This window comes from Giraffa tippelskirchi, chromosome 3 (assembly GCF_054371585.1).
Source record: "Giraffa tippelskirchi isolate mGirTip1 chromosome 3, T2T-mGirTip1v1.2.pri, whole genome shotgun sequence".
NCBI classification, from domain to species: Eukaryota; Metazoa; Chordata; class Mammalia; order Artiodactyla; family Giraffidae; genus Giraffa; species Giraffa tippelskirchi.
The window spans coordinates 88,704,431-88,724,809 of record NC_137277.1 but is presented as its reverse complement, the minus strand read 5'-3'; the positions used below and the strand labels follow the sequence as shown (position 1 = coordinate 88,724,809).

The window sequence follows — 20,379 nt, the reverse complement described above, 5'->3', positions numbered from 1 at the left end:
TCCACAGGGTATTTACCTAGTCTTTTCTAGCCCAATATCTGTAGCCTTTTTTTTTCACAGAAAGTATCCTGGTTCTCAAAGTCACCTGGCATAATAGAATTAAAAAATCACTTTATAATTCGTTTTATTCCTCTCTCTCTCTCTCTCTCTCTCTCTCTCACACACACACACACACACACACACACACACACACACACACATCATTCTCAGAATAATAATACCAACAAGCAGTTTGGGTATGAATTTTCAATAATTTTGGACTTCTTCAAAATTCCAAATAGAAAGTAAATGGGAAGGTGAGGTTGAAACTGACTAACTACTACCTGAGACTTTACATCAAACAGAAGAAAAGAATGGTAAATAATCCCAGTCAGGAACTCTAAACATACCTTAAAAGTAAAGTTTTAGAGCACTTTGTTCTTCATAATTTTTAAAAGTTTCTGAAATACAGTCCTTATTAGAGCTTCTTTCTGCTTTTATATCTTCTAATTTCTAGCAAAAGACATTTAATTTTGGAGGCTCAGCCAAGAGCTTATAAGACTTTTTCGGATAACATTTCCCACTCGGCCTAACAGCAAGTCCAGTGAACACAAAGTTCAGTTCAGTCGCTCAGTTGTGTCCGACTCTCTGTAATGCCATGGACTGCAGCATGCCAGGCTTCCCTGTCCATCACCAACTCCTGGAGCTTACTCAAACTCATATCCATTAACTTGGTGATGTCATCCAACCATATCATCCTCTGTTGTCCCCTTCTCCTACCTTCAATTTTTCCCAGCATCAGGGTCTTTTCCGATGAGTCAGTTCTTTGCATCAGGTGGCCAAAGTATTGGAGCTTCAGCTTCAGCATCAGTCCTTCCAATGACTATTCAGGATTGATTTCCTTTAGGATTGACTGGTTGCATCTCCTTTCAGTCCAAGGGACTCTCAAGAGTCTTCTCCAACACCACAAAGGACACATACAGTTATTTTCTAGTGTTGTTAAGTAGGAATGGAAACCCAAAGTTACTGGTTTAACAATGTATCTGGTGTTTTTTTTTTTTTTTAATCTTTGCTTTTAAAAGAAGTTAGGAAGGCAACATGACAGAGTCCATAACCTTGGTCTCTTAAACAAGAAGAAAGTTCTCTTAGAAGGTTTGGGGCTGAAATTGCCCACTGTTTAGAAGCCCCATTGTGTCCAGGCATTTCCTCAGCTCCACCAAAATCACAGCACACACTTAGTTCACAGAATTGTTAGAAAGTTTAAATCAAAATTGTGCCCAATATAAATTATCATTACTCTCTTGGCTGGACACAACTTCAGTCTTCCAGTGTGTTTTGTGGCTTTGTATTTCCTATTTGTGTTTTTCATCAGTGCACCTGTAATGTTTTAAAAAGTAGTTCTAACTGGGCATCTTTCCATAATGACATCCGCCTTCTGTGAACCTACTTTTTTAAAAATGTATTTATTTTTGAACCTGTGTTTTTACTCCATAAGTTATAAATAAAGATGTTCCTGGCCATTGCAGTGGATGAGCTGAAGCTTTGAAATCTTTTTCAATGAGGAAGCTCAAAGTTTTATGAGAAAACAACTGCCAGAAAGTAAAAAAAAAAAATCTCTGGAAGCAGCATAGCATCCTGTCTCATAAATCTAAGATCCGAAGCTCTCATCAGGCTCCTTCCCTTTCCATTCCCCTTCCCTTTCTGTAAAACCCAAACGTTTAGAAGAACTGGAGTGAGGCCAAGGGAGAGCCACCCACTCAGTTCTCTGTCATCCTAGTCTCAACTTGTAGAGCAGCTTTAGGTCTGGTCTGGTTCTATTTGAGAAATGCCTTGCCTTGTACTCACCAGGTTTTGCTGATGAGCAAATAATGCTGACAACAGAGAGACCCTGATCATGTCACTCCTCTGTGCAAATCCCTGTGATGACTCTCCATTTTATTTGGAGATAAAGTCTATGTCCTTCCAATAGTACGCATGTGTGCTGTTGTAGGTGGACACAAAGATGGAGAGTCACATGCTCAGGCAGAAGCTTAGAGTCTTGTTATAGAGAGAAAGAAGGAGGTAACAGATACTGGAACCATTAACTGTCTCTGCCAGATACTAAAATGCTATAAAGCTATTATAAGCTACTATAATTAAAATCTGGTGTGCTATATTTGAAGATAAAGAAGCAAGGTTAAAACCTCAGGTACTGAAACATGAGTAGAAAACCAGATAATTGGAAAACTTTTATATTACATTTTCACATGTGTCTGGGCCTATATTGGTGCTCACCTGGAAGGAGTTTTGTTGTTGTTCAGTCTCTCAGTCATGTCCAGCTCTGCAATGCCATGGACTGCAGCACACCAGGATTCCCGGTCCTTCACTATTTCCTGGAGTTTGCTCAAACTCATGTTCGTTGAGTCGGTGATGCCATCCAACCTTTTAGTCCTCTGTTGTTCCCTTCTCCTGCCTTCAATTTTTCCCAGCATCAGGGTCTTTTCCAGTGAGTCATCTCTTTGCATCAGGTGGCCAAAGTATTGGAGCTTCAGCTTCAGCGTCAGTCCTTCCAATGAATATTCAGGGTTGATTTCCTTTAGGATTGACTGGTTGGATCTCCTTGCAGTCCAAGGGACTCTCAAGAGTCTTTTCCAACACCACAGTTCGAAGGCATCAATTCTTTGGCACTCAGCCTTTTTTACGGTCCACCTCTCACATCGGTACCTGACTACTGGAAAAACCATAGCTTTGACTATATGGACCTTTGTCAGTAAAGTAATGTCTCTGCTTTTTTAATATGCTGTCTAGGTTTGTCATAGCTTTTCTTCCAAGGAGCAAGCGTCTTTTAATTTCATGGCTTTAGTCACCATCCACATTGATTGTGGAGCCCAAGAAAATAAAGTCTGTCACTGTTTCCATTGTTTCCCCATCTATTTGCCATGAAGTGATGGGACTGGATGCCACAATCTTTGTTTTTTGAATGTTGAGTTTTAAGCCAGCTTTTGCATTGTCTTCTTTCACTTTCATCAAGAGGCTCTTTAATTTCTCTTCTCTTTCTGCCATTAGGGTGGTATCATGTGCATATCTGAGGTTATTGATATTTCTCCCAGCAATCTTTTTTTTTTAATTTATTTATTTTTAACTGAAGGATAATTGCTTTACAGAATTTTATTGTTTCCTGTCAAACGTCAAAAATATGGAATGCTTCATGAATTCGCGTGTCATTTTTGGGCAGGGGCCTTCCTAATCTTCCCTGTATTACTCCAATTTTAGTATATGTGCTGGAAGCGAGCACTCCCAGCAATCTTGATTCAGGCTTGTACTTCATCCAGCCTAGCATTTCACATGATGTTCTCTGCATATAAGTTAAATAAGCATGATGACAATATACAGACTTGACGTATTCCTTTCCCAATTTTGAACCAGGCCATTTAACCTTTCTTAAAAAGCAGAGGCATTACTTTGTCCACAAAGGTCCGTCTAGTGAAGGCTATGGTTTTTCCAGTAGGCATGTATGGATGTGAGAGTTGGACTATAAAGAACGCTGAGCGACGAAGAATTGATGCTTTTGAACTGTGGTGCTGGAGAAGACTCTTGAGAGTCCCTTGGACTGCAAGGAGATCCAACAAGTCCATCCTAAAGTGGATCAGTCCTGGGTGTTCATTGGAAGGACTGATGTTGAAGCTGAAACTCCAGTACTTTGGCCATCTGATGCGAAGAGCTGACTCATTTGAAAAGACCCTGATGCTAGGAAAGATTGAGGGTGGGAGGAGAAGGGGACGACAGAGGATGAGATGGTTGGATGGCATCACCGACTCAATGGACATGGGTTTGGGTAGATTCCAGCAGTTGGTGATAGACAGGGAGGCCTGGTGTGCTGCAGTTCATAGGGTCACAAAGAGTCGGACACAACTGAGCGACTGAACTGAACTGAACTGAAACTGAAGTATATTTAATTTACTATGTGCTATTTTCAAGTGTACTGCAAAGTGATTTAGGATTCCCTGGTGGCTCAGACGGTAAAAAGTCTGCCTGCAATGCGGGAAACCTGAGTTCAATCCCTGGGTCCAGAAGATCCTATGGAGAAGGAAATGGCAACCCACTCTAGTATTCTTGCCTGGAGAATCCCGTGGACAGAGGAGCCTGGGAGGCTACAGCCCATAAGATCACCAAGAGTCAGACACTACTGAGCAACTTCACTCACTCATTCATCCTGTGCTATACAGTAGGGGCTTCCCAGGTGGTGCTAGTGGTAAAGAACCCACCTGGCAACTGAGAAGTCATAAGAGACTTGGGTTTGATCCCTGAGTTGGGAAGAGCCCCTGGAGGAGGGCATGGCAACCCACTCCACTATTCTTGTCTGGAGAATTCCATGGACAGGGGAGCCTGGTGGGCTACAGTCCATGAGGTTGCAAAGATTTGGACACAACTGAAATGACAGCATGTAGGCACGCTATACAGTAGACCTTTGTTGTTCATCTATTTTATATATAGTATATATATATTAATCCCAAACTCCTAATTTGTCTCTACTCCTGCCTCCACACTATCCCATTTGGTAGCCATAAGTTTGTTTTTTATGTCTGAGTCTATTTCAGTTTTGTAAGTAAATTCATTTGTATAATTTTTTTAGATTCCACATGTAGTTGATATCACAAGATATTTGTCTTTCTCTGTTTACTTACTTCATTTCATATTATTGTCTGTAGTTCCATCTTATGTTATTACAAATGTCGTCATTTCATTCTTTTTTGTGGCTGAGTAATATTCTATTGTATATATACCATGTCTTCTTTATCCATTCATCTGTAGATGGACATTTAAGTTGCTTCCATGTCTTGTAAATAGTACTGCTAAGAACATTGGGGTACATGTGTCTTTTTGAATTGGAGTTTTCTCCAGACACATGCCCAGCAGTGGGATTGCAGGATCACATGATAACTCTTTCTGTAGTTGTTCAAGAAACCTCCATACTGTTTTCCATAGTGGTTGTACCAATTTACATTCCCACCAACAGTGTAGTATTGCTCCATATCCTCTTCAGCATTATTTGTAGACTTTAAAAAAATAATTCTATTCATTTATTTATGGCTGAGCTGGGTCTTTGTTGCTGTGCAGGCTTTTCTCTATTTACGGTGCACAGGCTTCACATTGTGGTGGCTTCTCATGCTGCAGGGCACGGGTTCTAGGGTGTACGGGCTACAGCAGTTGCAGCACGTGGGCGTGGTTGTTGTGGCTCCCAGGTTCTAGAGCACACTATTGATAGTTGTGGCACATAGGCTTATTTGCTCTGCAGCATGTGGGATCTTCCCAGATCAGAGATCAAGCCAGTGTCTCCTGCACAGGCAGGTGGATTCTTTACCACATGACCCACTAGGGAAGCCTTGTAGACTTTTTAATGATGGCCATTCTGACTGGTGTGAAGTGATATCTCATCATAGTTTTAATTTGTGTTTCTCTAATAATTAGCGATATTGAGGATCTTTTCATATGCCGGTTGACTATCTGTATGTCTCCTTTGGAGAAATGTCTATTTAAGTCTTCTGTCCATTTTTTGATTGGGTTATTTGTTTTTTAATATTTTGTGTATTTTGGAAATTAATCCCTTGTCAGTAGCATCTTTCAAATATTTTCTCACAGTCTGTAAGCTGTGTTTTCATTTTTTTATGGTTTCCTTTGCTGTGCAGAAGCTTTTAAGTTTAATTAGGTTCCATTTGCTTATTTTTGCTCTTATTTCCATTACTCTAGCAGACAAATCCAAAAAATATACTGCTGTGATTTATGTCAAAGAGTGTTCTGCCTATGTTTTCTTCTAGTAGTTTTATAGTATCTGGTTTTACATTTAGTTCTTTAATTCATTTTGAGCTTGTTTGGTATATGGTGTGAGAAAATGTTCTAATTTTACTCTTTTCCATGTAGCTGTCCAGGTTTCCTAGCACCACTTATTTTTTAAAATATATTTTCTTTCTGAAAAATATTAATTAATTAATTTTATTTTTTTTTGTGCTGGATCTTCGTTGTTGCACTCGGGCTTTCTCTAGTTGGGGACAGTGGAGGCTACTCCTCATTGCTGTGTGCAGGCTTCTCATTGCAGTGACTTCTCCTGTTGCAGAGCATAGGCTCTAGGCGCATGGGCTTCAGTAGTTGCAGCACAAGGGCTTAGTTGCTCTGTGGCATGTGGAATCTTCCTGGACCAGGGATCAAACCTGTGTCCCCTGCATTGGCAGGCAGATTCTCATCCACTGAGCCACCAGGGAAGTCCGCCGGCACCACTTATTGAAGAGACTGTCTTTTCTTTTTTGTATATTCTTGCCTTCTTTGTCATAGATTAATTGACCATAAGTGTGTGGGTTTATTTCTGGGCTTTCTATCCTGCTTCACTGATCTGTAATATAAATGCAAATCCTTTTGAATCAGAAGAGTTCTTTGTTAGGGTGGGAACGCTTCTTCCCCTCTCCTGATGGCCCTTCCATGTGGAAGTAGCTCTCCTAGTTTAGCACCCCCACCTTGTTTCTTCCTAGAGAAGGAGGAATGACTATCATTTTGCTGTTGTTCATTTTTTAATTCCTGTTTTTTTGAGATACGTGACATGTGACATACAGCGCTGTGTAACATTAAGATCTACAACACAAAGATCTGACATACATCACAGAATGATCATCACGGTAAGTTTAATGACCATCCTTCATCTCATATAGATAAAAATTTAGAGAAATATATAAAACCTTTTCTTTGTGATGAGAACTCTTAGAATTTACTCTCCTAAAAACTTTCATATCTAACATACAGCAGCGTTAATTATATTTATCGTGTTGCACATTGCACATTACATTCCTAGTACTTATTTACCTTGTAAATTGAAGTTTGTATCTTTTAACTGTCTTCATCCAATTCCCCCACCCCACCCCCTCTCTCTAGTAATTACAAATTTGACCTCTTTTTCTATGAGTTTGTTTTTGAAGTATAATTGACCCACAACACTTTACTACTTCCTGACAGACAAAACAGTGATTCCATATTTCAAAATAATCACCACAATAAGTCTAGTCATGATATATCACCATACAAAGTATTACATTCATTGACTATATTCCCCACACTGTATTTTTCATATCTGTGACCCATTTATTTTGCAACTGGAAGTTTGTACCTCTTAATATCCTTCATCTATTTCTTTCCTCCCCTCACTTCCCCACCCTCTGGCAACCACTTGTTTGTTCTCTATATTTACAACCACTTCTGTTTCGCTACATTTATTCATTTGTTTCATAGATTCCACATATAAGTGAACTCATACAGTATTTGTCTTTCTGTGAATTATTTCACTTAGCATAATACCCTCAAGGTCCATTCATGTTGTCACAAATGGCAAGATTTCATTCTTTTGGCTGAGTAATATTCCATTATATAAATATATACAAAATCTTCTTTATCCATTCATCTATTGATTGGCATTTAGATTGCTTCCGTATCTTGGCTGTTGTAAATAATGCTTGTGTCCTTTCTAATTGGTGTTTTCATTTTCTTCAGATAAATACCTGCAAGTGGAATTTCTAGGTCTTATGGTCATTCTGTTTTTAATTTCTTGAGGTATCTCCATACTGTTTTCCATAATGACTGCACCAGGGATGACTTGTCTATTATAATTATTACATTTGTAAAGAATAAACAGGGAAGGCTCCCCTCAGCCCTTTCTCTCTCCAAAACCTGCTCTGAGAGGCCTCTAGGTGACCAACATTACCTATGATTAAATGGAGAGATTCAGAATTAGGAAGCCCTCTTATGTAAGTAAATGTAAGTCACATTCTTTAGCATCAGATCTTATCAGTAATAAAGGTCATACTTTTGATCACCTATCTGCCTAATGCTTTTGATTTATGTCTCAATTGGCTCAGAAACCTGGGTGAAGATGAAGAGTGTTATTTATCACTCTAATATCTAAAGGCATATCTAGGGATTTATCTTACAGATGTATTTACATATGTGTGAAATAGCACGTATACAAGTTTATCTATTGCAAGATTGTTTGGAACAGGAAAAGACTGAGAACAATCTACATGTCCATGTAAAATTATTTAAATTAAGACACTACTGCACAATGGAATATTATACAGCCATAATACTTGAGCAAGCTCCAAGATTAAGTTAAAAAAATGTATTGTAATCATTTCAAGATATATGTAAGTCAAATCATTATGCTGTATACCTTAAACTTATACAGTGCTGTATGTCAATTATATCTTAGTGAAACTGAAAAAGAAGTTGGTGATAAATGTTATGAAAAAATTAAATCTGGGTGAAGAAGATGGAATGGCAAAATTGTGAGAGGGGTTCTATTTATATATGGTGGTCAGCAAAGTTCTCTCTGATATGATGACATTTGTGCTCGGGCCTGAAGGAAGAAAGACTAGAACTTTGAAAGCAAATAGTTCAAAGGCCCTGAGGTATGTATACTCTGAGATCTTTTGTATACTTACTATGTAAAAGGATTTTCCCTAGGCTTAGTTAATTCTTTTAGAATATTTTGCATCTACAAAATCCAGGAACAATTATAGAAAGAAGTATATGCACTCATTAAGCAACAAATTCATAAGAAATAGAAAAGGTGAATTTTCATGAAAACAAGTTCATTTTCTTCATATTAATCTGGAATTTGCGATTGTACAAAGCCTACTACTGGTTGACTCACATGTCCACATTTGATCTTCCACAATACACTCCTGACATTCTAAAATGATGAAGTTCTGACTGTCTCTGTCAGTGGTCCTTTCTAGCACTCTAAGAACTAGAATAAATCTCTGCATATTCTTGTTAAGTCTCCCAAAGTTTGCTTTAGCCAGAGACAAAAGAGGAAGAATCTTTGAAGTTGATAACCCTCAGCTCTGTTTTCAGGCTTCCCAGGTGGTTTGGTGGTAAAGAATCGGCCTGCCAGTGCAGGAGCCTCAGGTTTGATCCCTGGGTCAGGAAGATCTCCTGGAGAAGAAAACAGCAACACACTCTAATATTCTTGCTTGGGAATTCCATGGACAGAGGAGCCTGGCAAGCTATAGTCCATTGGGTCTCAAAGAGTTGGACACGACTTAGCGACTGAGCACGCACACAGCCTTGTTTTCAGAGGAAACATACCCAGTTAATGAAAACAGACACTAAGTCTTATTTTAGGGGAAATAGCAGAGGACAGAGGGATAGGGGAAAACCAAGAGAGATCAAAAGGTTATTAAACAACCTGGAATTACTGATAATAAACTTTAAAAAAAAGTTTCAAACCAGTGTATCCTGTTTTTTTCCTGTCCACCCTCAGTAAAGTAAAGGTCTTAGAGAAAGGCACAATGAATTTAACAAGACTCCAAGCTTTCCTGATACAGGAGGCAGAGGCTGTTTCATTTACTTTGGTATCTTCAGAGTCAAACACATGGTAGGCAGGCCATGTTTATTTGTGGAATTAACAATTCATGTTAAAACTAAGCAATCCGTTCAGTTCAGTCGCTCAGTCGTGTCCGACTCTTTGCGACCCCATGAATTGCAGCACGCCAGGCCTCTCTGTCCATCACCAACTCCCGGAGTCTACCTAAACCCATGTCCATCGAGTTGGTGATGCCATCCAACCATCTCATCCTCTGTCGTCCCCTTCTCCTCCCGCCCCCAATCCTACCCAGCATTAGGGTCTTTTCCAATGAGTCAACTCTTCGCATGAGGTGGCCAAAGTATTGGAGTTTCAGCTTCAACATCAGTCCTTCCAATGAACACCCAGGATTGATCTCTTTTAGGATGGATTGATTGGATCTCCTTGCAGTCCAAGGGACTCTCAAGAGTCTTCTCCAACACCACAGTTCAAAAGCATCAATTCTGCAGTGCTCAGCTTTCTTCACTGGCCAACTATCACATCCATACATGACCACTGGAAAAACCATAGCCTTGACTAGACGGACTTTTGTTGGCAAAGTAATGTCTCTGCTTTAAAATATGCTATCTAGGTTGGCCATAACCTTCCTTCCAAGGAGTAAGCGTCTTTTAATTTCATGGCTGCAATCACCATCAGCAGTGATTTTGGAGCCCCAAAAAATAAAGTCTGACACTGTTTCCACTGTTTCCCCATCTATTTCCCATGAAGTGATGGGACCAGATGCCATGATCTTAGTTTTCTGAACGTTGAGCTTTAAGCCAACTTTTTCACTCTCCTCTTTCACCTTCATCAAGAGGCTCTTTAGTTCTTCTTCACTTTCTGCCATAAGGGTGGTGTCATCCGCATATCTGAGGTTATTGATATTTCTCCCGGCCATCTTGATTCCAGCTTGTGTTTCTTCCAGCCCAACGTTTCTCATGATGTACTCTGCATATAAGTTAAATAAGCAGGGTGACAATATACAGCCTTGACGTACTCCTTTTCCTATTTGGAACCAGTCTGTTGTTCCATGTCCAGTTCTAACTGTTGCTTCCTGACCTGCATACAGGTTTCTCAAGAGACAGGTCAGATAGTCTAAGCAATAGCAACCATAATTTTCTATATATTAATACATTGCTTGATGATGAAAGTGAAAGTGAAGTTGCTCACTCATGTCTGACTCTTTGTGACCCCATGGATTGTAGCCTACTAGGCTTCTCCATCCATGGGATTTTCCAGGCAAGAGTACTGGAGTGGGCTGCCATTTCCTTCTCCAGGGGATCTTCCCAACCCAGGGGTTGAACTTGGGTCTCCCTCACTGCAGACAGATGCTTTGCCATCTGAGCCATCAGGGAAGCCCTTGCTTGATGATACTTGGGTTAAATTTCATGTATGGGTTTCCTATTGTTTTTCAAAAGGCCTGCCCATGAAAAACCCAAAAAGATGCAACGGAGCACTCCCAGGCCCTCCCTTGTACTCAGAGGAAATGGGAGACTGCCTGACTGCGGGCATAAGAATTTCAAGGCCCAGAACATGGCAGTTAGGCCTGGCCTCATGGCTCACTGAGTCTCAAGGTAATCACCTTCTATGATAGTCTAAGTTGTTCCTGAGGCTTTGACTTGAGGGGTATCCCACCTGCAGAATTGTTAAGAAATGCAAACTTTGGGTGCCTTATGAAAGACACAAGAGAGGCTATGGGAAGACACATTCACTCTCTGGCATGTATATCTTGTTTGTATCTTTCACTCTGCTTGTTAGCTTATTCAGAACAAAATCAAAGTAATAGCAACTTGAGTGAAGGCCAAGTCTTTAGTCTCTATTCCCTGAACCCAGGCCAGATTCAATGGTCCAGTTTTCAGCTTACTAAATTATATCATCCACCACTGTTTTTACAGTAAACATATTTAATGTGTGTGTGTGGTGTGTGTGTGTGTGTTCAGTCATGTCTGACTCTTTGTGATCCCCTGGACTGTAACCCACCAGGCTCCTCTGTCCGTGGGATTTTCTGGTCAAGAATACTAGAAAATATATTTAATAAAAGAAGACAATTTATGCACAGTGAGTATCACTTTCATAGAAGATTGAGGAATATGCTCGTGTCCTCAAAGAGCTGAATTTCCAGTGAGAGAGACAAAAAGTATAAAAAGCTTTACTGTTGAAAACCATGTCACATCTATGGGAACTCAGAACCCATATGATGAATCAGGAGGCATTCACTCCACTGAATGTGATAGTATATAAACCTGCCTTTTCAAGTTACTTATTTTTTAATAGAATTTTAAAACATAAAAGATTATCCAGTATAGGATTATTGAATCTATCTGAACCAGACCTTCTGAATGAGTATGCCACAGTATGACAGCCTTCTGCCTCTGATGCCAATCTTTGGGGTCAGGACAGAGGGCCACAAGTACCTAAGCTTGCCGTGGCACCTGCAGTGGCTCATTTGTCACCTTGTTAGGGTGGATTCTCTCTTTGTCTGGCAGCAGCCTAAGCTGTCCCCATGGCCTGGATGTGGTAGGGCTCATGGAAATGAGCCCTTTGTTAGACCAGTCTCAAGGAGATTTATCTTCTTTTTAGCTGCTTATTACCTGGATTCTTTAAAAATTTATAATGTGGAAATATACATATGACTTTACCATCTTAACCATTTTCTTTACTCTTTTTAAAATTGAGGTGTACTTGATACGTAACATTGTATTTGTTTCAGGTGTAGAACCTCATGATTTGATATTTATATTTATATATATATATATATTGCAAAATGTTTACCACAATAAATCTGGTTATCATTAGTCACCATACATAGTTACAATTGTTCCCTTGTGATGAGAACTTTTAAGATTTGCTTTCTCAGTAACTTTCAACATGCAATACAGTATTAATGCTATCCAATCAGGTTTGTTTGTCAGACTGCAGCAAGCCAAACATGGGGGCTCCAAGGTTTGCAGCAGAGAATGAGTTTATTCACAAAGCAGGCAAGCATGGAGGAGGTGGGAGAACAAACCTAAAATTCACCTACTCCAAGGCGAGAGACTCGGGATACTTATGGGATAAGGAAGCAGGGTGGTCTGGGGTATGAGAAAGACCATCGGAGTCAAGAAAGAAGTGAAGTAATCAATGTTCTGTGCAGGTGTATCTGGATGACAAGCTTCTTCAGAGGACGCACATTCAGAAAATAGGGATGGTAGCATAATCTGAAGGTGGAGTTTTAACCCTTTGACATCAAAATGTCATCCACTGGACACTTATGCAGGCCTAGTTAAATGGTCAGTGGTCTAAACTGGCTTGAACTAGGCAATACTAGGTCCATTTTACCTGAGAAACAACTTATGCAGCCACTACTATAGCAACCTATACGTCAGTGGTGGTGGTTTAGTAGCTAAGTTGTGTCTGACTCTTGTGACCCTATGGAGTGTAGCCCATCAGGCTCCTCTGTCCATGAGATTCTCCAGGCAAGAATACTGGAGTGGGTTGTCATTTCCTCCTCCAAGGGATCCTCCCAACCTAGGGATTGAGCCCAAGTCTCCCGCATTGCAGGCAGATTCTTTACCAACTGAGATACCAGAGAAACCAATCTATGTCAGAGATGTTAGATAACATAGGGGATGGTTAAAGGAATCTTGAAAAATGTTATATAACCATGGTGAAGCTTGAAAAGTACACAATTTGTAGAAACAATCAAGGCAAGTTTGATCAGTGAAGGCAGGTTACAGGATACTATTTATTAAGTAAATTACAGTGTAAGAGATCTAACTGATGATTGCCCTTAGTTTCATCACTCAGTATAGTGACTATGCTGTATGTTGTATTCCCATGATTTATTTATTTTATAATTGAAAATTTGTACCTTTGTCTCCTTTTACTCATTTCACCTATCTTGCACCCTGCCTCTGGCAACCATCAGTCTGTTCTCTGTACCATGAACTGGGTTTTTAAAAAATTACTATTATTTTTTTAGATTCCACATTATTAAGTGAGATAATACATATTTGTCTATCTCTATCTGACTTATTTCACTTAGCACAATGTTCTCAAGGTCCATCCATGTTCTCACCAACGTTAAGATTTCTTTTATGGTGTGTGGCTGAGTAATATTCCATCTGTGTGTATGTGTGAGTGTGTGTACACAGTTGTCCCTTGGTATCTGCAAGGGAATTGGTTCCAGGACCCCCTATGGATACCAAAATCTACAGATGCTCAAGTCTGTTATAAAATGTCATAGTATTGTATATAATTTACACACATACTTTTATATACTTTAAGTCATATCTAGATTACTTATAATACCTCAGTTCAGTTCAGTTCAGTCGCTCAGTCGTGTCCGACTCTCTGCGACCCCATGAATTGCAGCACGCCAGGCCTCTCTGTCCATCACCAACTCCCGGAGTCTACCCAAACCCATGTCCATCGAGTCGGTGATGCCATCCAACCATCTCATCCTCTGTCGTCCCCTTCTCCTCCCGCCCCCAATCCTACCCAGCATTAGGGTCTTTTCCAATGAGTCAACTCTTCGCATGAGGTGGCCAAAGTATTGGAGCTTCAGCTTCAACATCAGACCTTCCAATGAACACCCAGGATTGATCTCTTTTAGGATGGATTGATTGGATCTCCTTGCAGTCCAAGGGACTCTCAAGAGTCTTCTCCAACACCACAGTTCAAAAGCATCAATTCTGCGGCGCTCAGCTTTCTTCACCATCCAAATCTCACAGCCATACATGACCACTGGAAAAACTATAGCCTTGACTAGACGGACTTTTGTTGGCCAAGTAATGTCTCTGCTTTTAAACATGCTATCTAGGTTGGCCATAACCTTCCTTCCAAGGAGTAAGCGTCTTTTAATTTCATGGCTGCAGTCACCATCAGCAGTGATTCTGGAGCCCAAAAAAGTAAAGTCTGACACTGTTTCCACTGTTTCCCCATCTATTTCCCATGGAGTGATGGGACCAGATGCCATGATCTTAGTTTTCTGAACGTTGAGCTTTAAGCCAACTTTTTCACTCTCCTCCTTCACCTTCATCAAGAAGGCTCTTTAGTTCTTCTTCACTTTCGGCCATAAGGGTGGTGTCATCCGCATATCTGAGGTTACTGATATTTCTCCCGGCCATCTTGATTCCAGCTTGTGTTTCTTCCAGCCCAGCGTTTCTCATGATGTACTCTGCATATAAGTTAAATAAGCAGGGTGACAATATACAGCCTTGATGTACTCCTTTTCCTATTTGGAACCAGTCTGTTGTTCCATGTCCAGTTCTAACTGTTGCTTTCTGACCTGCATACAGGTTTCTCAAGAGACAGGTCAGATGGTCTGGTATTCCCATCTCTTTCAGAATTTTCCACAGTTTATTGTGATCCACACAGTCAAAGGCTTTGGCATAGTCAATAAAGCAGAAATAGATGTTTTTCTGGAACTCTCTTGCTTTTTCGATACAATCTAAATACTATGTAAATCATTTAAATACAATGTAGTTGCCTATGTGGGGCTTCCCTGGTGGCTCAGTGGTAAAGAATCCACCTGTCGATGCAGGAGACACGAGTTTGATCCCTGAGTTGGGAAGATCCCTTGGAGAAGGAAATGGTAACCCACTCCAATATTCTTGTCTGGAAAATCCCATGGACAGAGGAGCCTGGCGGGCTACAGTCAGAAATCACCAAGGAAATGCAAATTAAAGGCACAATGAGAAACCACCATCATTAGAATGGCCAAAATTAAAAAGAATGATAGGGTGTTGTCCAGGATACTTAGCAGATATATTGCTGGTACAAGTGGAAAATGATCTGAGCACTTTAGTAAGCCACTTGGCAGTACATAGTAAAGCTAAACACATGCCTGCCCGGTGACTCAGTAATTTCACTCTTAGCTATAAACCTCACAGAAATGAGCACACATATCTACCCAAAGACATACACAACACTGTTCAGACCAGCTTATTCGTAACACCCAAATATCCGCCAACAGAAGGATTGGTAAATCAATTGTGGTACATTCATATACCACATATATATTTACTACATGATTCCAGTTACATGACTTTCTGGAACAGGGAAAGCTAATCTGTGCTGGTTACTTTTAAGGAGGTATTGATTGAAAGAGGGAACTTTCTAGAGTGCTGAAAATGTTCTTTTGGTTTGGGTGGTGTTTACAAGGTAGTGTTCATTTGTGAAACTTCATCAAGCCATACCCTTGAAATTCACGCACTTCACTGTTTGTATAATTTTTGTTTTTAAAGTTTAAAAAAAAATTTACAGCTACCTGCCCCCTGCCCACAAAATCTCCTTCTTTTCCCTTTATGTGTCACAAATATTTTATTTTAAACGAAGTCTTAGTACAGAACCTGTGCTGTTTTATGAATTTCCATATGTTCGATCCCTGGGTCAGGAAGATTCCCCTGGAGGAGGGCATGGCAACCCACCCCAGTATTCTTGCCTGGGAAATCCCATGGACAGAGGAGCATGGTTGGATACAGTCCATAGGGTTGCAAAGAGTTGGACAGAACTGAGCGAATCTCTGTGTCTCTCTCTGTTGCCTATATAAGGTCTACTTACAATTTACGTGCATTGCAACCTGTGCATTGGGTCAAATGTAGCAAATGACTCAAGAAAACTTGGTTACTCACAATTAGTAGATAATTGAGGGGATATTAGAGGCCTCCAATTATCAAACATAGTGTCAGGCTCTAAGTCTTCCTCCAAGAATCTCATGTTCAGGTGATTTGTTTTATCAGTTCAGTTCAGTCGCTCAGTCGTGTCTGACTCTTTGCAACCCCATGAATTGCAGCACGCCAGGCCTCTCTGTCCATCACCAACTCCCGGAGTCTACCCAAACCCATGTCCATCGAGTCGGTGATGCCATCCAACCATCTCATCCTCTGTCGTCCCCTTCTCCTCCCGCCCCCAATCCTACCCAGCATTAGGGTCTTTTCCAATGAGTCAACCCTTCGCATGAGGTGGCCAAAGTATTGGAGTTTCAGCTTCAACATCAGACCTTCCAGTGAACACCCAGGACTGATCTCCTTTAGGATGGATTGATTGGATCTTCTTGCAGTCCAAGGGACTCTCAAGAGTCTTCTCCAACACCACAGTTCAAAAGCATCAATTCTTCGGCGCTCAGCTTTCTTCACCGTCCAACTCTCACATCCATACATGACCACTGGAAAAACCATAGCCTTGACTAGACGGACTTTTGTTGGCAAAGTAATGTCTCTGCTTTTAAATATGCTATCTAGGTTGGCCATAACCTTCCTTCCAAGGAGTAAGCGTCTTTTAATTTCATGGCTGCAGTCACCATCTGCAGTGATTCTGGAGCCCAAAAAAATAAAGTCTGACACTGTTTCCACTGTTTCCCCATCTATTTCCCATGGAGTGATGGGACCAGATGCCATGATCTTAGTTTTCTGAACGTTGAGCTTTAAGCCAACTTTTCTATTATATAATGGCGGGTCTCAAACAAGATTCTGTCATATATTAAAAAATCTATTAGCAGGAAGACAAAAAAAAAAAAAAAAAAAAAACTGTCCTACAACCTATTCCCAAAACTCAGAGAGACACTGGATTTCTGGCTTTTAGGCATTCTGACATGCATTTTACATACACACAAAAACATAAAGGTCTAGCACAAGCCAAGCAGCCTCAGAGTGGGGCTTTTGGCCTGGGACTTTGATTTATTAGCGTATTCTGCCACTTAGTGACAGATGTGTTGCCTAACTCAGATCTAAAATCCAGCAATCTACATTTTTGTGTCAATCTAGCAAAGACATATCTGCTTTTTTAAAAAACTTGATTAAATGGTAAATCCATTCTAGGAGGCCATCAGGGTTGGTTTGGCACTCTATGCTCTTAAGGACTTCAGTTCAGTTCAGTTCAGTTCAGTTGCTCAGTCATGTCGGACTTTGCAACTCCATGAACCACAGCACGCCAGGCCTCCCTGTCTATCACCAACTCCCGGAGTCCACCCAAACTCATGTCCATTGAGTCGGTGATGCCATCTAACCATCTCATCCTCTGTAGTCCCCTTCTCCTCCCACCCTCAATCTTTCCCAGCATCAGGGTCTTTGCCAGTGAGTCAGCTCTTCGCATCAGGTGGCCAAAGGATTGGAGTTTCAGCTTCAACATCAGTCCTTCCAATGAACACCCAGGACTGATCTGCTTTAGGATTAACTGGTGGGATCTCCTTGCAGTCCAAGGGACTCTAGGACTGATTTGATCTCCTCGAAGTCCAAAGGACTCTCAAGAGTCTTCTCCAGCACCACAGTTCAAAGGCATCAATTCTTCGGCGCTCAGCTTTCTTTCTAGTCCAACTCTCATATCCATACATGACTACTGGAAAAACCATAGCCTTGACTAGACAGACCTTTGTTGACAAAGTAATGTCTCTGTTTTTTAATATGCTGTCTAGGTTGGTCATGACTTTCCTTCCAAAGAGTAAGTGTCTTTTAATTTCATGGCTGCAGTCACCATCTGCAATAATTTTGGAGCCCAGAGAAATAAATTCAGCCACTGTTTCCCCATCTATTTTCCATGAAGTGATGGGACCAGATGCCATGATCTTAGTTTTCTGAATGCTGTGCTTATTCTAGTTCCTGTGCATGCTCCTCTTACTTTATCCAATATCCCAAAAGTTGGAATGCTAGAAGGTTCAGTCTTGGGCTCTTATGTTCACTGTCTATACTCTCTCTAGGATAGCTCATATAATGTCATGAATTTAAATGTTTTCTATATGTGAATAACTCCAAAATTTGTATCTCCAACCTTGCCTTCTCTCCTAAGTTGCATACTCATCTATCAGCTGTCCACTTGACACCTCTACCTGGATGGCTAACAAATATTTCAAACTAAACGCCTAACTAAGCTAGAATAATGCCATTATCCTAGACTAATTGTTCTCAGTATTGGAGAAAAGGAAGGGGAAAAGCAATAACCATCTGTTATTGTTTAGAAATGTAGAGGGATTTTTTCATTGCCACAATCGCTAGGGGTGCTACTTATATTTCTTCTAAAATTTTTTTCCATTCAGCATCATGTTTGTGAATTTCATCAGTGTTAATGCATGTAGTTTGGTTTATGTGTTTTCATTACTGTGTAGTTTATTAGTTCACTGTTTAATTACACCAGGATTTAGTTGCCCATTCTTTTTTGGTGGACCTTTAGTGTATTTCCAATTCTTTGCATTTATATACCATGCACCTATGAATATTCTTGAACATACCTTCTTAAGCACATATGTAAAAATTTCCCTAGAATACACTTTTAGGAGTAGACTTTGGGGGTATCAACTATGCATATCATAAGCTTTAGCACATATTATTACCAGGTTACTCTCCAGAATATTTTTACTAAGTCTACACTCAAAAAGATGGTCTTTAATATATTATCCTCCACAGTTATAGTATGAGAGAAATGGATATCAGCATGAGAGAGGCTTTTTGGTGCTTCATCTGAAAAAGGAACTTACCTCATGTGCAGCCAGGAATCCATTTTCCCTGAAAGGTGGTAGCTGCATAGAGCTTGGCCCCTAGAAGAGAGAGACAAGGAAGAAGAAAGGGAGAGTAAAGGACCAGGGTCCTGATGGGAACAATAAATATATCTTCTGCAATAAGTGTGGTTTCTGGTAGTAGACTGTATCTGTAGTTTACCCAGACATTGTGGGGGCATAAAGGAGCAGGGACGTTTGTTCAGGTGTCACTGTCTCTAGGCAGAGTCTGGGTCTTCTTTTTATTCCCACTGCCAAGCTCCATACCAGGACATTAGTAGGCATGGAGTAAATAATATTCAGAACCACTGAGTGGGGCTACCCTGACATGCATATGATTTCTCCTATTAAATACTTATGTTCTCACTAACTTGATCAAAAAGTGAATTGTTTTTATTTTGTCTGGCACAAAGTAGAGACTTGATAAATATTTGTTGAGTGGATAAAAGTGAACATGATTAATGAATTTAAATTACCTCAGCATAACTCAATTTTTTCTCATTGGCTTGATGTAATGTCTGGATTGAATCTATAACTGAAATTTTTTTTTTCAGATAAATTCATTTGATCTGTTTTGGAACTGCCAAAAAACTCTGAACTCACTTAACAGACTATTTCACCAGACGTTTTAGATTTTCAAGAAAACGCTGGAAAGATTTGCTTCACCACAAGAAGAAACTCCTTTAAGTGACTAAAATTATTGTGCAAAAAGTATACTAATAGAAAGGGGCTCTTGGGAATTCCCTGACAGTCCAGTGGTTAGGGTGCCAGACTTTCATTACTGAGGAACCCGAGTTCAATCCCTGGTGGGGGAACTAAGATCCCACAGTATTTGCAGCTGATTCAAAAAAAAAGGCTCTCTAATAGAGCAGTAGATTTCTGCACTATTATGGATGGCATTTTGGTCTCTTAAAACGACATTTTTTGTTTTAGATTAATATACGCTGCTCCTATTATATGCCAGGCACAGTTCCCGACAAAAGGTCTATGTTGTAGCATGTTTTATACTCACGACAGCTATATAAAGTGTAAGATAGTTATCATTGGCGCCATTTTATATATGAAGGATAGAGAGGTTGAGTAACTTTCTAAAGTCACACAACCTGTAAACTGGAGAGCTGTTATTTGACCGCAGGCAGTCTGATTTCAAGAGTTCCAGCTCTCAAACTCTCTACTGTATTTTTTTTCTCAACTTTAAGATTCCATGAATTTTCATTTAAAAAATGAAATTTTTTGCTTGTCATAAAAACGGGTTACCTATTACGGATAATCAAAACAACTTTTTTAAAAAGTATAGTCAGAAAAAAGTCAACCACTTCATGTGAATGGAGAGCCCAAGGAAGGACTGGAAATACAAATACTGTCCAGAAATACTTAAAAATAAATATTTATCCCAACACTTCCAAAGTGCTGCTGAACATTGTAACCCAATCTCACCGAAATAACGGGCAGGACTCAGACCTTGCGAGCTTGCAGCCGAGGCGCATGCTCACAGGGCGGAGCCGGCTCGGGTGCGCCGGAAGCCCCGCCCACTTTGACCGCAAGGCTTGCCGGGACGGCCCCCATCTTCTTT

General features: G+C 40.3%; 1 protein-coding gene, 1 long non-coding RNA gene and 1 other non-coding gene across 6 annotated transcripts in view; 1 reads left to right on the top strand and 2 right to left on the bottom strand.

Annotated features, from left to right (window-relative positions):
- Positions 1-20,291, bottom strand: part of CFAP210 (cilia and flagella associated protein 210) — an 88,361-nt gene extending 68,070 nt beyond the window's left edge. For all 4 annotated transcript variants that reach the window (XM_081577919.1, XM_081577922.1, XM_081577920.1 and 1 more), the window contains exons 1-2: positions 20,244-20,291; positions 18,789-18,848 (exon numbers count right to left, since the gene is read on the bottom strand). The gene's annotated coding sequence lies outside the window, so the exon portion shown is untranslated. The remainder of the gene's footprint in view (positions 1-18,788; positions 18,849-20,243) is intronic.
- Positions 1,027-18,849, top strand: LOC145541453 (uncharacterized). The gene is made up of 3 exons (XR_014079031.1): positions 1,027-3,536; positions 14,425-14,828; positions 17,417-18,849. It is a non-coding gene; the product is annotated as an uncharacterized LOC145541453 (long non-coding RNA).
- On the bottom strand, positions 3,149-3,253 carry LOC145543896 (U6 spliceosomal RNA). The gene has a single exon (XR_014081141.1). It is a non-coding gene; the product is annotated as a U6 spliceosomal RNA (small nuclear RNA).
- Positions 20,292-20,379: the final 88 nt, after the last annotated feature.